General features: G+C 36.6%; 1 protein-coding gene across 8 annotated transcripts in view; it reads left to right on the top strand.

The window, feature by feature from the left end:
* Positions 1-17,181, top strand: part of PDE4D (phosphodiesterase 4D) — a 1,672,581-nt gene that overhangs the window by 653,100 nt on the left and 1,002,300 nt on the right. The gene's annotated exons all lie outside the window — the stretch shown is intronic.

Below are 17,181 nucleotides of genomic sequence, written 5' to 3' on the forward strand. Positions count from 1 at the left end.
CTTTCAAGGAGCAAGCATTTTTTAATTTCATGGCTGCAGTCACCATCTGCAGTGATTTTGGAGCCCCAAAAAATAAAGTCTCTCACTGTTTCCATTGTTTCCCCATCCATTTGACATGAAGTAATTGGACTGGATTCCATGATCTTAGTTTTCTGAATGTTGAGTTTTAAGGCAACTCTTTCACTCTCCTGTTTCACTTTCATCAAGAGGCTCTTTAGTCCCTCTCTACTTTCTGCCATTAGGGTGGTCTCATCTGCATATCTGAGGTTGATATTTCTCCCAGCTATCTTGATTCCAGCTTGTGCTTCATCCAGGCTGGCATTTTGCATGATGTACTCTGCATATAAGTTAAATAAGTAGGGTGACAATATACAACCTTGACATACTCCTTTCCCGATTTTGAACCAGTCTGTTTTTCCATGTCCAGTTCTAACCGTTGCTTCTTGACCTGTATACAGATTTCTCAGGAGGCATGTCAGGTGGTCTGGTATTCCCATCTCTTTAAGAATTTTCCACAGTTTATTGTGATCCACACAGTCAAAGACTTTGGCATAGTCAAAAAAGCAAAAGTAGATGTTTTTCTGGAACTCTCTTGCTTTTTCAGTGATCCAGTGGAAGTTGCAAATTTGATCTCTAGTTCCTCTGCCTTTTCCAAACCCAGCTTGAACAGCTGGAAGTTCACAGTTCACATACTGTTGAAACCTGGCTTGGAGAATTTTGAGCATTACTTTGCTAGCGTGTGAGATGAGTGCAATTGTGCAGTAGTTTCAACATTCTTTAGTATTGCCTTTCTTTGGAATTGGAATGAAAATGGACCTTTTCCAGTCCTGTGGCCACTGCTGAGTTTTCCAAATGTGCTGCCATTTTGAGTGCAACACTTTAACAGCAGCATCTTTTAGGATTTGAAATAGCTCAACTGGAATTGCATCACCTCCACTAACTTTGTTCATAGTGATGTTTCCTAAGGCCCACTTGATATTTTTACTTTTTTTCTGCTTCAATTTGGAGATGGTGGTTGTAAAAATTAGCAAGGATATTTGATTTAATGAAAAAGTGAAAGTTGCTCAGTTGTGTCTGACTCTTTGTGATTCCATGGACTATACAATCCATGGAATTCTCCAGGCCAGAATACTGGAGTGGGAAGCCTTTCCCTTCTCCAGGGGATCTTCCCAACCCTGGGATCAAACCCAGGTTTCCCGCATTGTAGGTGGTTCAATGAAAGATGTAGCATTTCAATGTCCAGACCTTTGGGGTGTCAAATTAAAAGAGAGATACAGGTAGTTCCAGGAGTAGAGTGGGAGATTTGTGGTCTGGTATCAATTTTATATTTGTTTTATTTCCTCCTTTTGCAGGACAAAATAAGGTCCCCAGGAGGTAGGAAAGGTAATTAACAAACTTCTTCCATTATTCCCATTCTTTATCCCTCCCTACTATTTAAAAACTGAAAAGTTGTGAAATTCCATCTTCATCAGATTGTGCTTGCATTCTAAGTCACTTCAGTCCTGTCTGACCCTTTCCAACCCCATGAACTGCAGCCCACCAGACTCCACTGTCCGTGGGATTCTCCCAGCGAAAATACTGGAATGGGTTGCCGTGCCCTTCTCTAGGAATCTTCCCGACCCAGAGATCAAACTTGCATCTCTTATGTCTCCTTCATTGGCAAGCTGGTCTTTACCACTAACACCACCTGGGAGATCCTTCCATCAGATCCTGTATATCCAAATAACTGTCCTTGAAGGAGAATTTCATGTTAGTCTTTTCACTTTTAATATCTAGTCTTGGTGCTTATTTGCTAAGTCCCCTGGGTAGACTTCTGGGTCCACATCAGCTCAGGAAACCTGGCGCTGAGCCCTCCAAATGTTTACTTTGGTCAAACTCCATATTCACGCAGTCATATTCACTTACACGCTGCTCACATCATACAGCTCTATAGCTTTGTCACCTGATTCAAATCCACTGAGCATTATTCAGCCTGAAAATTTACTTTTATACCAAGCACATAAACAAAATGAAATACAGTTTAAGAAATCAGCTCATAACATTTACAATTAAATTCATTAATCAAGGCAGTTTATGGAAATGCCATGTGGAAACTGTAAACTTCATAAATATCCCAGTGCTGAACAACTAGACGATCACATTTCTTAGTCATAGATGCTCCGTCTTGGTGGCTTTATTTCAGTGTTAAAGATGTGGAACATTCCCATCCACCAGCTTGCATTCTTATTTTGAAACATTTTAAACCATGCATATCATCATGAAAAAAAAAAACAACCCTTTGTTTTGGTGACATTCCTATCCCCATATGTTCTCCATTTATCTTCCTCTCTAGATTTACACGCTTTGAGACTAATTAGCGCCTGCACCTGATTTTAGGAAACAGCCCTTGAGTCCAACCAAGTATCTGTGAAGGGAAAAAAACAATACCAAGTTCAAAGATTTCTAGGTAATAAATATGAACAATATACTTTCTTGATATTCTCACTCATATGTGTCTTCTTAAAGTATGAGAATTTATGTGTACTTTCTTTTGGAATGTACAAATCGAACCACACTGCTAGCTTCATAATCTATACTACAATGTACTTTGGTTGCCAGTTTACATTCTACTGGGGCTTCCCAGGTGGTGCTTATGGTAAAGAACCTGCCTGCTGATGCAGGAGACACACGAGATGTGGGTTGCATCCCTGGGTTGGGAAGATCCCCTGGAGAAAGAAAGGGTGACCCACTCCAGTATTCTTGCCTAGAAAATTCCATGGACAGAGGAGCCCAGCAGGCTATAGTCCATGGGGTTGCAGAGAGTTGGACACAACTGCACACACATCTTGTTACATTCTATTACAAGAATTTCATTGGCCAAATGCAGTATGGTATTTACCACATTCGGATTGTAAATTGATGAATTAGTTTCACCGTCTAGGTTTGGGAATGGAGAGAAGAGAAGCTCAAGGAGGTCCAGGTAGTCATGAGAAGTTTTGCATCTGAGGAAACATTTAAGCTAGATCTTGAAGGATGCTTAAGAGATCAAAAAGAGAAAGAAAAGAGACAGAGAAAAGGTTGAGTAGGAGTGAAAGGAAAAAAACTTGTTATGAAGTAAGGGCAGAATATGGAAGGGAGGATAATTTTAGGCATGGAGAACTACAGCTCAAATGTTTTCACATGCAGAAGTGTCATACTAGCAAAATTCACTCCTTCCATTTCAAGTGTTAGCAACTATACGTAAACTGAACCCTCCTTCTTCCTGCTGCCATGCCTCAATTATGGCAGTTGCCTGTGTATTTTCTAATAGTTGAAAATCTGTTTTCCACCTGGACAATTGAAGGTGGAGTCCATGGTTTTTCACATTCCTCTCTGGAGCATGACCTGCCGCCTGTCCTTCCTCTACTGAAGGCCAGCCTGCCTGGTTTTGAATACTTCCAATGGCTTCTCACTTCACAAGACAGCCTTATCCACTGTTAAAGGACACTAATTGTTATGCAGTATTTCTTTATGTCTCACTCTTCTGCCTCTTACTAATGTGGACAATAGGTTGCTAATGCTTCTCTGAGTAACAGTAGGTCTCTCAATTCCAACTGCTCATTAAGTCCCATGAATACATAAAGGAGAAACAATGATTTCTGTTCCTGATAATTTCCTTCTTCAATATGTCCATCCTTAATTTCTTCATCCTTTCCTTATTTTCTACTCCTTCTTTCCAGACTTCCTCTTTATTCATCCATCAAGTATTCATACAACAAACAAGCTTTTTAGAACCAGTAAACACCCAACACAAGTACATATAGTTTTTATTATTCATGAAAATTTTGGTTTTGATATCTGGGCTCTCCATAGTTTTCCGATATTAAAGAATAAATTAGAAATAATCATGGTAGTCCAGATACAATCTGACCAACACAGAGTACAGTGGATTGCCATTTCTCCACTGAGTGTTCTTTTCCTTGAATGCCATCCAAGATGGCTCAACTACACAGCTGCAGCATGTTGCAGCATACTGCAGCTTATATAAGTTAGTGTCAAGATTTCTTTTTTCTCATAAAACCTGCTTAAAGCCAGATCTTTTTCCTATTATAACTTTTATTTTTCTTTTAACTAAATGTAGAACTTTACAAGTATACATGTTGAATTGCAATGCTTTGATTCCTTTTAAATTTCAAAATAGCTTTTAATCTAGAATATATTTTGTTTTCTTACAAAATGGGTAAACCTGCTTTCCTAATCGCCACTCAGGTCACTGATAAAAATATAGAATTGAAATTCTGGACTTTATTTGAATTATGTTTCCAAGTTAATCCCAACTACGTAGCAATACTCTCTGAATACAGTGTGTTCAGCCAGCAACCAGCAATTCATTCACTCAACAGCATAGTCATCCCACATCACATTTCACAAGTTATCCATAAGGATATCATGGAAGACTGTCAGGATCATGCTGAAATCAATAACTCTTAAAGCTTCCTTGGAGCTAAAACTATATCAAAAAAGAAATTGAGGTTAGTTGACCATGACTTATTCTGAGTGTTATCTCTAGTGCTCTGCTTTTTGAAATACTGTCAGTGAGATAGTTAATAATCTGTTTTTTCCCCTAAGAATAATATCATATATTTAAGAGTGTAGTTGCCATAGCTACCCAGTTTCTTTTTGTTGAAATTCACAAATTCATAACTTCAACTTTAATAAGACTAAATACTGTTCTTAATATTATATGACTACATAGTCATTACTATCTTTTTCCTTGAAACGTCATGTGTTTGAAAAAAAAATTCCTCCTGTACCCAAATTATTTTGAACATGGGACAATATTTTGAGGTGTTTTTTTTAAACATGAGATGATGTCTGTAATTTATAAAGAAGATAAGATGTTTGGACTGTGGCTTTGTGAAAGTTTTCTGTAAGAGAAAGCATGTTAAATGTTTGAAGTTGTTATCCTTAGTACAAAAAAGTCACTAAAAATTAAAAAATAATATCAACTTAAACTTTGCTATTGATGTTATTAATCATTTCTCAATAGAGTATATTTCAGTGATTTCCCATCAAAACAGTCAAAAACAGATGCTACTGAGAGCTCACAGTAATGTACATTCTATGTATTTTTTATAATTGGAAAAAAAGTGCTCACAAATTTAGAAACTGCAATTTTGTGGAGCTTAGTATAATGTAATGTCCTTGAGTGCTTGAATTTTTATTAATATTGATACCTTGTCCGTGAAATAGAATATCCCTTTTTTGAAAGATAAAAGTAAGCTGTTATTAAAATCTCAGTTTTGATATTTCTGTCAAACGTCTGGCAAAATGCTTTAAGGAGGATTATTCAAAAGTCTGGCTAGACAAAATTTAAATGCTCTTTATATTTTCTATGTGATTTCTGCAGGTTCTCATATTTTCTCCAGTCTCCTTTAGGAAATCAGTCTTGTCCATTGCCATCATATTTTCCTCTTTAGTCTTGTTTTAGCTCATTTTTGTTTTTCTTGTTTTGAGATTTTCAGTATATCTTCAATACCATTCTCTAAAGATCAACGTTAAAATCCCTTCTTAGGGTATCAAAGAATGTTACTAGTCATATTAAACCTTCTTGGTATTATATATCTATTACCACATTTTTGGTGTGAACATTAAATGTGGTAATAGGTATATAATACCAAGAAGAGTGTGTGGTACATAAAAAGTCTTCACTAAACATTAGCAACTATTAATAGACTATCTCAAGCATAGTCACCTCTGAAGTCAAACTGGGTAGCATATCAAATGTAACAATTGAAACATTACCATTATCATGGTTACTAAATACGTGAAGGTTTAATATCCCTTTATAGGTGAATAAACTGAAGCCTAGAGAAGTTAAATAACTCAATGAATGTCATACAGCTAGTAAGTGGCCGAGTCAGGATTCAAACCTGGGTAATCTGACTCCAGATTCTATGCCCTTAATCACTATTCCATAATGAAGTCAAGATGTTGCATATTACTAATTCAAAGCCAGGAAGACAAAAGCCACTTTCAAGTTAAGCTTAAAAAAAAGACAGTATTCCAATGTATATATATTAACTGCAAGCATCAAATACCTCAACACAGTCCATTTACATTGGAGGAGAATTTTACATCCAGCAACTTAGCATTTCCCTAGGATGACTAAGTGGTCTATAGGAACAAAATAGTGATTGTGATACACTTTCCTTTGTGTATATTGTGATATTCTTTCCTTTGAAGTAAGGGCTTGAGAAATGGCAGAAATAAGAATTTCAAATGAATAATTAATTAGCTTATCCATTTTGGTGTTAGTTATTATCTAGCACCATATAGGGTTATACAGGTTTTGAATTAGGCTAGGATATTGAACGGAGAAGGCAATGGCACCCCACTCCAGTACTCTTGCCTGGAAAATCCCATGGATGGAGGAGCCTGGTGGTCTGCAGTCCATGGGGTCGCTAAGAGTCAGACACGACTGAGAAACTTCACTTTCACTTTTCACTTTCATGCATTGGAGAAGGAAATGGCAACCCACTCCAGTGTTCTTGCCTGGAGAATCCCAGGGTCGGGGGAGCCTGGTGGGCTGCCGTCTATGGGGTCGCACAGAGTCAGACACGACTGAAGTGACTTAGCAGCAGCAGCAGCAGGATATTGAAGCCGATGACAGGGTAGAAGAGAACCAAGAAACAAGTGATATTCAAGAGACTTAGCCATGACTCAACATAGGTTGTTTTCATTAGCACAATATTAAGGTTTTGTCTGAATTTTACCTATGGATTCAGTGCATATGTTTAACATTTAAACAATAAAATTCATTTTATATAATCTTAGAGAAAGTTAATTAAAATCGACCATGTGCATTAAAGATATATATAGATAGATAGATATAGATATAGATATAGATAATATGCTTTGCTGAATAAAGGGGAGATATGTATGGATGTGAGAGTTGGACTGTGAAGAAAGCTGAGCACCGAAGAATTGATGCTTTTGAACTGTGGTGTTGGAGAAGACTCTTGAGAGTCCCTTGGATTGCAAGGAGATCCAAGCAGTCCATTCTGAAGATCAGCCCTGGGATTTCTTTGGAAGGAATGATGCTAAAGCTGAAACTCCAGTACTTTGGCCACCTGATGCGAAGAGCTGACTCATTGGGAAAGACTCTAATGCTGGGAGGAGTTGGGGCAGGAGGAGAAGGGGATGACAGAGGATGAGATGGCTGGATGGCATCACTGACTCGAAGGACGTGAGTTTGAGTGATCTCCAGGATTTGGTGATGGCAGGGAGGCCTGGGGTGCTGCGATTCATGGGGTTGCAAAGAGTCGGACACGACTGAGTGACTGAACTAAACTGAACTGAACTGATTATCAGAAATCACTTACTCTATCACTAAAGAGATCACATTTACAAATTTATCTTTGCCAGATTACCAACTGGATATTTGTGAGGTTAAAATATGTGTGCATTTATGTATAAAACCATTTTGAAAAATAAAAGTTCTTAAATATTCATTAAATGTCTACTATGTGCCAAGCTCTGAGCTGAAAATGGAAGAAAAATAGACAAGGTCTCTTCCTCAAGAAGGAAGAAATAGAGCAGGAAATGCATGATTACCAGGTGCAGTGATTTGTATGGAGAATTCTTCAAGTACAGATGAAAAGTACCTAAATCAGACCTGATAGAAGGATTCCAGATATGGCTTTCAAAGGATGTACATCTGATCTGGATTTAATATGAGTAATAGCAAGATGAGGAAAGACATTTATAATATTATTAACACAAAGCTATATAGTTAATCCAATTTGTTCATCAGGATTTGGCACATTTGATGAAAGAAGAAACTTTGTAGAAAGTCCATGCAGATTCTATGGTGTGGATTTAATTGGTCCCTAGGAAAGACTTAGGTTAGAGGAGGGAAGGTGAGAATTGAGTAATATAGCCCTGCTCCAGGCTCAAGCATATTGCTATAGCCTTACTCTAAACATACATCCTAAAGCCAAGCTGAAACCCTTAGACTGGCATTGGCAATTGACTGTTCTATGGATGTAAACTTAGCGTATTGTTGATGTTATCAACCTGCTTAGGAAGTAGTTTGTGGAATCTATCCAGCTGTAAATTATTAGAAAGCAAAACTTTTTAATTTGAATTCAACCAGTTTTCAACAAAGATGTTGTTGTTACTAAATTCAGCTGTTTTCCCCCCAAAAGATAGTTTGCTTGTGTATATGTGATGTGATGCATACATGTATGATGTATGTGATTTTGAGTCTGTGATATTTGTGTCAGAACAATTTCACTTCCTCAAATGTTTCATATATTAGTTTTTTATTGCTGTGTAACAAATTACCACAAATTCAGTGGCTTAAAGCACATTATCTTATAGTTTCGTATCTTATAAGAGACTTTAGTCTCTTATAGTCTCTTATAAGTCTCTTATCTTATAGTCACATTATCTTATAGTCATTTATAGGAGTCCAGGCATTGCTTCTCTGGATTCTTTGCAAGGTTGAAATCAAAGGGTTGGCTATGGTTTAGTTCTCATTTGAAGGCTTGATTGGAGCTGAATCCACTTCCCAGTTCACTTATGTTTTGGGGTAATTATTTTACTTGCAGCTATAAGATGGAGAGTCCTAGCTTCTTGGTGGCTGTTGGTTAGAGGTCATTCCTAGAGACTGTGCTCAGTTCATTTCTAGGTTGCCCTCTCTGTAGACCCTTTACAATGCAGCAGCTTATTTCTTTAAAAAAAAAAGTAGGAATAGAGCAAGTTTGCTAGCATGACTTAGTTTCATATAACATAATGTAAGGGAGTGCAAGAGAGACAGTCCATCACCTTTGTCATATTTTGTTCGTTAGAAGCACATCAGTTTCCTGCACATAATCAAGATGAGGGAAATACACAAAGCTGTCAGTATCTTGGGGGCTACTTTAATGCCACATTCCAGATAATAAAATCTATTTCAGTCTTAGGTATTTTTGGAAGATTTCCAGATAATCAGATAATCAACTTTCAATAATCAATTATTTAAATAGCATTTAATTGTTTCATAAACAGGTCCTTCTTTAGAAACTAATACACACGTATATTATGTTTTTTTAATTCATTCATTTATTTTAATTGGAGGCTAATTACTTTACAATATTGTGGTGGTTTTTGCCATACATTGACATGAATCAGCCACGGGTGCACATGTGTTCCACCATCCTGAATCCTCCTCCTCCTCCCTCCCCCGCTACTCCATCCCTCTGGGTTGTCCCAGAGCACCGGCTTTGAGTGACCTGCTTCATGCATCAAATTTGCACTGGTCATCTGTTTTACATATGGTAATATACATGTTTCAATGCTATTCTCTCATATCATCCCACCTTTGTCTTCTCCCACATAGTCCAAAAGTCTGTTCTTTACATCTGTGTCTCTTTTGCTGTCTTGCATATAGGGTCATCATTACTATCTTTCTAAATTCTATATATCAGATCAGATCAGTCGCTCAGTTGTGTCTGACTCTTTGCGACCCCATGAATCGCAGCACGCCAGGCCTCCCTGTCCATCACCAACTATATACTGTATTGGTGTTTCTCTTTCTGGCTTACTTCACTCTGTATAATAGTTTTATTCACCTCATTAGAACTGACTCAAATACATTCTTTTTTATAGCTGAGTAATATTCCATTGTGTGTATGTATCACAACTTTCTTACCCATTCATCTGCCGATGGACATCTAGGTTGCTTCCATGTTCTGGCTACTATAAACAGTGCTGCAATGAACACTGGGGTACACGTGTCTCTTTCAATTCTGATTTCCTCAGTGTGTATGCCCAGCAGTGGGATTGCTGGGTCGTATGGCAGTTCTATTTCCAGTATTTTAAGGAATCTCCACACTGTTCTCCATAGTGGCTGTACTAGTTTGCATTCCCACCAACAGTGTAAGAGGGTTCCCTTTTCTCCACATCCTCTCCAGCATTTATTGTTTGTAGACTTTTTGATGGCAGCCATTCTGACCAGTGCACACACATGTTTTAAAGTAGAGGCAAAGTATACCAAGAACTGACGACTACATGGCTTTTTTCCTAATACTATTTATCTTCCAGAACATGTTGAAAACATATTTTCTTTCAAATGATGGTTATATTTTTGTCAATATTGTAGATAACGTTGTTTTTCCCCTAGATTTATCCTACTGTTTTTCTCCTTTTATAGGACTGATGTATATGTATTACAAAATCATAGGTTATTAAATTATCATTTTAGAAAGTGATTAAATTTAAAAGACTTATTATACATTTTTATTTTTACATAAGCATATTTTAATTACATTCGCTGTTTGTAACAGGAGATGTGATTATGTAACATTTATTCTAAATAATTTTTTACAACTTTTTACTTTGTATTAGGGAATAGCTGATTAACAGTGTTCTGATAGTTTCAAGTGGACAGCAAAAGAACTCAGCCATACATATTCATGTATCCAAAATGTTATATCTTTATTTTTATATAACAAAATCTATAGTATGTTGGCAAGTATATTAAGTTACATTAAATGTCTATGATTGATCATTTAGGTAAAATAAGTTTCATTAGAATAGCATGCTCCAGTCTTCCAAATTCATTCTAAATTTAGCCAGCAATACTTATTAAGCATTAATTATATTCAAAAATCTTGAAACACAAGGGTGATCAAATCACATCTCACTCAATGCTCTTAATTTTTGGATTGAGGTTGGAAGAGTATTAATATAAAGTAATTTTTGAATGATGGCATTAAAAGAGAGTTTAGTTAATGTATTTTAGATCATATATTTAGGGAACCTGGAACTGGAACTGGAATCTGAGTCTTTTGTATCAAAGTTCAGTGCCTTTTCACTGCCTCTTGTGACTCCTCAACAATGAATAAGGAAGGTGTCTAATGAATTGCTATGAGGAGGTTGAACTCTTTAAATTGTTTCTGTGGAAGTAGTTGAAACTTCATGTTGATCTATCCAAATTCTCTTGCCTGGTTGCCTGGTCCCCTGAGCTGTGAGTCAGCTGGTGATGTTTAGTATTCAGCTTAAAAACATGAAGCAGAATGAGGTTAGTTGACACATATCAAAATCAAGCTGTGCCTGGTCTCATGAGCACCATGCTCCATCTACATGTGCTAAACAGTCATGGATGTCAATATAGAACTCAGTCTATATGCTGCATTTTCCACTTCTCCCTTGACCTTCACTCATTCTGTTTAACAGTATGTAATTAAAGACATCTTTGAGAAGTAATCTATTAAGTGTCATAGGCTTGCAAAAAATACTATATTCCCAATCTGTTTGCACTGATTCTTAAAAACATGTACTACGAGTTGGAAATAATCAAAACCATCTTTTTAAAAAAAATGTTGTTCTTCAGTTGCTCAGTCATGTCCAACTCTTTGTGACCCTATGTACTGCAGCATACCAGGCTTCCCTATCCTTCACCATCTCCTGGAGCTTGTTCAAACTCATTTCATCAAGTCAGTGATGCCATCTGACCATCTCATCCTCTGTGTCCCCTTCCCCTCTTACCTTCAATCTTTCCCTGCATCAGGGTCTTTTCTAATGAGTCGGCTCTTCACATCAGGTGGCCAAAGGATTGGAGCTTCAGCTTCGGCGTCAGTCCTTTCAGTGAGTATTCAAGGTTGATTTCCTTTAGGATGGACTGCTTTGATCTCCTTGCAGTTCAAGGGACTCTCAAGAGTCTTCTCCAACACCACAGTTCAAAAGCATCTATTCTTGGGCACTCAGCTTTCTTTATGGTCCAGCTCTCATATCCATACATGACTATTGGAGAAACCTTAGCTTTGACTAGACAGACCTTTGTCAGCAAAGTTATATGTCTGCTTTTTAATACATTGTCTAGGTTTGCTATAGATTTTCTTTCAAGAAGCAAGTATGTTTTAATTTCATGTCTGCAGTCGCCATCTGCAGTGATTTTGGAGCCCAAGAAAATAGTCTGTCACTGTTTCCATTGTTTCTGCATCTATTTGCCATGAAGTGATCTTCATTTTTTGAATGTTGAGTTTTAAGCCAGCTTTTTCACTCTCCTTTTTATCCTCTTTCAAAAATGTAGTGAACATAATATCAGTGTTAACAATCAACTATTTGATTAATGGTCCTTTAAGCAGGTTTCAAAGCTGAATTATATGTACATTCAATGGGCTTGTCAGATTCAAGTTATTAAATGCATCGATTTCATGCTGAGGAAACTGTTAATTTCCCATAGTTGATCTTTTGACAAGTGCAGTTGGCACATATTTTGACCAGAATTGCTATATTTCTTATTGTTCACTGTACCTGTGCATCTTTCTTGTTTTAATTTTTGGTATAAACTTAGTTACATAAGGTAAATTTTTCTCATGTTAAGAAAGCATCAGGTAAAAAATATAATTAAAGCCATAACAGCTCATTTTTTAAATTTTGGTTATGTGTATGCATACTTATGTTTTCTTGTTGTAGATGTTGCCAAGTAGTATTTTTCAGTTAATACGTGAGCTTATTGCCTAGCTTATTTTCCTTTTAGCTCAAGTCTTGGTGTATTAGGCAGGGTTTCTAAGACAGTACCCACTATTGTCCTCTTTTCCAAATGCAGAAGTGCAGGGAAAGGTCTTTCAAATTATACTTTATGGTTAACTGCCCAAATTTAGGGAAGGTGTGTGTGAAGTGATGAGCAGGGGTATAGAATGAAAAACAAATCTGGTTACCAAGAATTCTGGAGAGTAGAAGGTTAAAGAAAGTAGAAAAGGTATGGAGATAAATTATTACATAGGAATATTTCAAATAAATAAATACTATCTGTTTCAGATTTAGATCAATGTGATCTCAAGGGATCATACAAGCAAACAGCCCACGTTGTATTTGTGGAGTGATAATATTCTTGATAGCTCATGTCAGCAAAAAAAGATAAGCATTTTTAAGAAGTGAAAATGACTTCCAGAGAAATATATGACTTACACCTTCTACTAAGAATAATACACAAATGTGAGGGGAGAAGTGATACATTCCTGACATAATGCAATGCTATAATTCCTAGAGAAGTAAAATATATGAGAGGATGTTTAGTCTTATATAATTGGGAAAATAAGAACAATGCTCATTTTTTTCATTAAAAATCAGAAAATAATATAAAATCATAATCTTCATGCCCCAAACAAACTGTCCTAATACTAAGGCAAACAATACCCCCTTTGCAAGGTCTACTGAAGCCTGCAGCTTCTTAAAAAAAAATACAAACTTATTCCTGATATTCTCTAAGATACAGGCTTAACAAGTCATTGAGTCCTCTTAAGCAAATACCTAATGTCAGTTACTGACAATAAATTTCAAAATAACCTTATGTATAATTGAACCAGCCCTTCTTTTGGTTTCTAAGATGATGTCAATTTCATGTTGCTCTTTTTGTACATTGCCCTTCCCTCAGGTTCCTCATAATTTATCAAACCAGTTTGGTTCCTTCTAATTTACTAAACAAATTCAGTCTTCAAACTTTCCCTTCATTCTCTGTAGTCCTACCTTAGCTGGTTACCCACTAATAACAACTCATAAACCTATTTGTCTAGCCCCAAGCACAAATGGGAGTCAATCCTAATACAGAATTTCTATAGAGAAATGTTTATATTATACACTTAGTCAAACACAAATACACTATATTTTCTATATTCTTCTTGAAGGACTAATAGATGTCTTAAGCCTAATCTGCCCTAAAACATACTCTGAATTTACAGTCACCAAACCTGGGGCTTCCTCAGTTCCCTAACCTCACTGAACATCTGCTTCCTAACTCCAGTTGCTAGGATCAAATGGCTTTCATTTCTTTTTGACACATGGCATCCATTCTGCAAGCAAAATATAACTAAACCTTAACTATTCTCTCCCTCTTCCCAATGACTTCTTCAACCCTAGTCACTTAATTCTCAGCTCAATTATTGAAATAGATTCCTGTCTGTATCACTACCCCCATACTTTGCCATTCCATAATCTGTACTTAACATGGCAGCCAGAGCATGCGCCTCTTAATATGTAATTCAAACTGTGACATTTCACTCTCTAAACCTGCCAAGGGCTTCCATCTCATTCTGAGTTAAACACAAAACCTCTCCTCACAAGCACACACATACACAGCACCACAGCTCAACTTTATCTCCTCTGAACCCTCACTTGGTCAGCCTACTCACCCCTGCCCTGCTTCAGGGACTTGGCACTGACAATCCCCTCTACTTCTAATGCTTTCCCCTGGCTCCCCTTGAGTCTCTGCTCAAATACCACCTTATCACAGAAGACTTTTCTGATCACATAAAACTGTACAGTTTCCTCTCCCCCATTCTTTATTCCCCTTGCCTTTATTTTTCTCCACAGAACTCATCATCACCTGATACAATTTGCTTATTGTCTCTTGTCTATTTTAAGAATGATAGGAATTTAGTAATTTTTATGCCATACTCAAGTATCCAGTGAGTGAAGTTGCTCAGTCGTGTCCAACTCTTTGCAACCCCATGGACTGTAGCCTATCAGGCTCCTCTGTCCATGGGATTTTCCAGGCAAAGAGTGCTGGAGTGGATTGCCATTTCCTTCTACAGGGGATCTTCCCGACCCAGGAATCAAACCCGGGTCTCCCACATTGCAGGCAGACACTTTACCAGTATCCAGAATATGTAGTATTATTCATATTGCCTAAATGTCATTTAAATAAACCATTTTTACAACTGATTTGCACAAGTGAGATCGTGTCAATTTTAATTCATAATTTCTGTAGAGAAATGTATGTATTATACCCAAGGATAAATTATATTTAAGAAATATATAATTTATTCTATTAGAGATATATAGAGAAATGGAATAGAAATAGCAAAACAGTATATACATATCATTTGATGGCATGTTATCTTTTGCTTTTTAATGTTGAATATAGCAAAGGATAAATGATATCTCTCAAAAACAACTTCATGCCAAAAAATTCTAACATTACACTGAGCACACTTTAAGGCTATTATTATTTTTGATCTTAGTATTGGCATTTCATGTTTGTTCCACCAAATATGCAGAAGCTTAAAAAAGCACACAGAAGCAATTTTTAGCAGATTTGCACAAATAGGAGTCAAATATCAATCTTAACTCCAAATTTCTATAGATAAATATATATTATATTATAGGTAAACAAGCATGAAAGTGAAGTCAAAGTGTTAATCACTTAGTCATGTCCAACTCTTTTCCGCCCCATGGTCTGTCCATGGAATTCTCTAGGCAAGAGTACTGGAGCAGGTTGCCATTCCCATTTCCAGGGGAATCTTCCTGACTTAGGATCAAACCCAGGAATCCTGCATTGTGGGCTACAGTCCATGGGGTCACAAAAGAGCCGGACACAACTTAGCGACTAAAGCAACAAAGAGACGGTAACTTGGTGTCTGTTCATTCAAACTGGCCAAGCTATTCTTTAAGGCTGCTGTAATAGCCTTTTTGTTGCCTCTATAATGAGGATCTCTTGATATTTATATTTTCCTCTATATCATTTGGATCTGAGCCTAAAAGTCACTTACTCAGAGAGGTCTTCCCTAGCAACCTCACCCGCTAGCACCACCCTCATTTCACTTCTTGGCAGAGCTTGCCTCACTATTTTCTTTCTGAAGTGTTTGCTTTTAAGTGTATAACGTGTTTATTGTTCACCTCACTACATTAAATACAGACGCTAGCCAGCTTGATTGTGTTATTCACTGCTGTATCCCCAGTGACTAGAACATTTCCTGGCAGTTAGCTCATGCTCAATAATCATTTATTTACTAAGTGAATGATATGATCTCTGTTGCGTCTTTATATTTGTATAAATGATTAAAAATTATTAGAGATTCAAGAGTGTAGAACTCACAAATATGGACTCCCTTCCAGCCTTGTTATGGATTGTTAACAAAACACCATATTAACTGACCTGATCCTCATAGATCATCAGGGTAATGTTCCTAGGGGTTTTGATATTGTTAGACTATTCTGTGATAGAAATACTGATCAAAATATGTTTATTAGTTTGATGATGACACACATCGCCCATTACCAGCTTTCCTGCATCTCAAAGAAGAAAGGACTGAGTTTTCCCTTCTGTTCAGGTATTTTAGATGAGTTACATTAAAATAAAGAAATATCAGCTTTAATCTTTTTTCTGACCAATAAAACAGGTTAATTATATTAATTCAACAAATGATTTTTGAATACGTACCATGTACCTGTTTCTCTCATTAAATTTTAGGGGGAAGAAGATGTAAATAGCTGCATGGCAAGTGCAGTTCTCAACCCATTTTGTGTGTTATTAAATCCTTATTGCAATTCTTTCATGTAGAAATTATTATTCCTTTTTTTAATATCTTAGGGAAATTAACTTCAGAGAGGTAGATAACATACCCAGATTCATACTGATAGGGGCAGAGTTGAGTTTTGAAATAAATTTTTATTACTCCAAAGCCTCCCCTTGTACTTTGCCAATTGAAAGAAGGGAAATTCTATGAAAATTTAAATAGTAATAATAGCAAAACTATTGTGAGCCTCATAAAACATTAAAATAATTATAATTCATACAAAAAATAAATTACCCATTCAAGCAGAGAATTTAGCTATATGTTTTGGTCACAGAAATGAGGGACATAGACATTGCCATAATGCATTACTTTAAATGTCTTAAAAAATGGACCACGGTGTGATTAGACCTCATCAAAAGACCATTTAGAGTCAAAGTTTATAAATTACTGTCCAAATATTCTCATTAAGATAGCTCAAATTGCTTTAGAGGTTTGAATATGGTGGGCTTTAGATTCTGGTAGACAGATAAGCCAGTCTTTAAATCAACCAATGCTCCTTTGCTAATCCTTCATCTAGCTTATTATCTAGTCTCTGACAGACTCTTGTATGGACCTTCACCCTGCATCATGAACTCTACTGCACTGTGAATTCTGACTTTGTGTTTAGACATGGAATCCTTTGGAGGCAAGGAGATATTTGTGATTATAAGTATCATGAGTAAATAATACCAGTAGGGAACCTGGGGCCTGTGGTGTATCAGAGCCATACAACTAAACTATCAGCATCTATTTGTAGTGTTGTGAGCAATAATTGAGAAATGAGGCGTCTTGTGATTTTGTGACTAGGCAGAATGATGCTTACAACTTCAAGCTCTACCTCACAATTGAATCATCCAGCAAGATCTTCATATGATATTTGGACTAGAATTTTAATGTT

The sequence above is a fragment of the Bubalus bubalis genome, chromosome 19 (assembly GCF_019923935.1).
Source record: "Bubalus bubalis isolate 160015118507 breed Murrah chromosome 19, NDDB_SH_1, whole genome shotgun sequence".
In the NCBI taxonomy this organism is placed as follows: domain Eukaryota; kingdom Metazoa; phylum Chordata; class Mammalia; order Artiodactyla; family Bovidae; genus Bubalus; species Bubalus bubalis.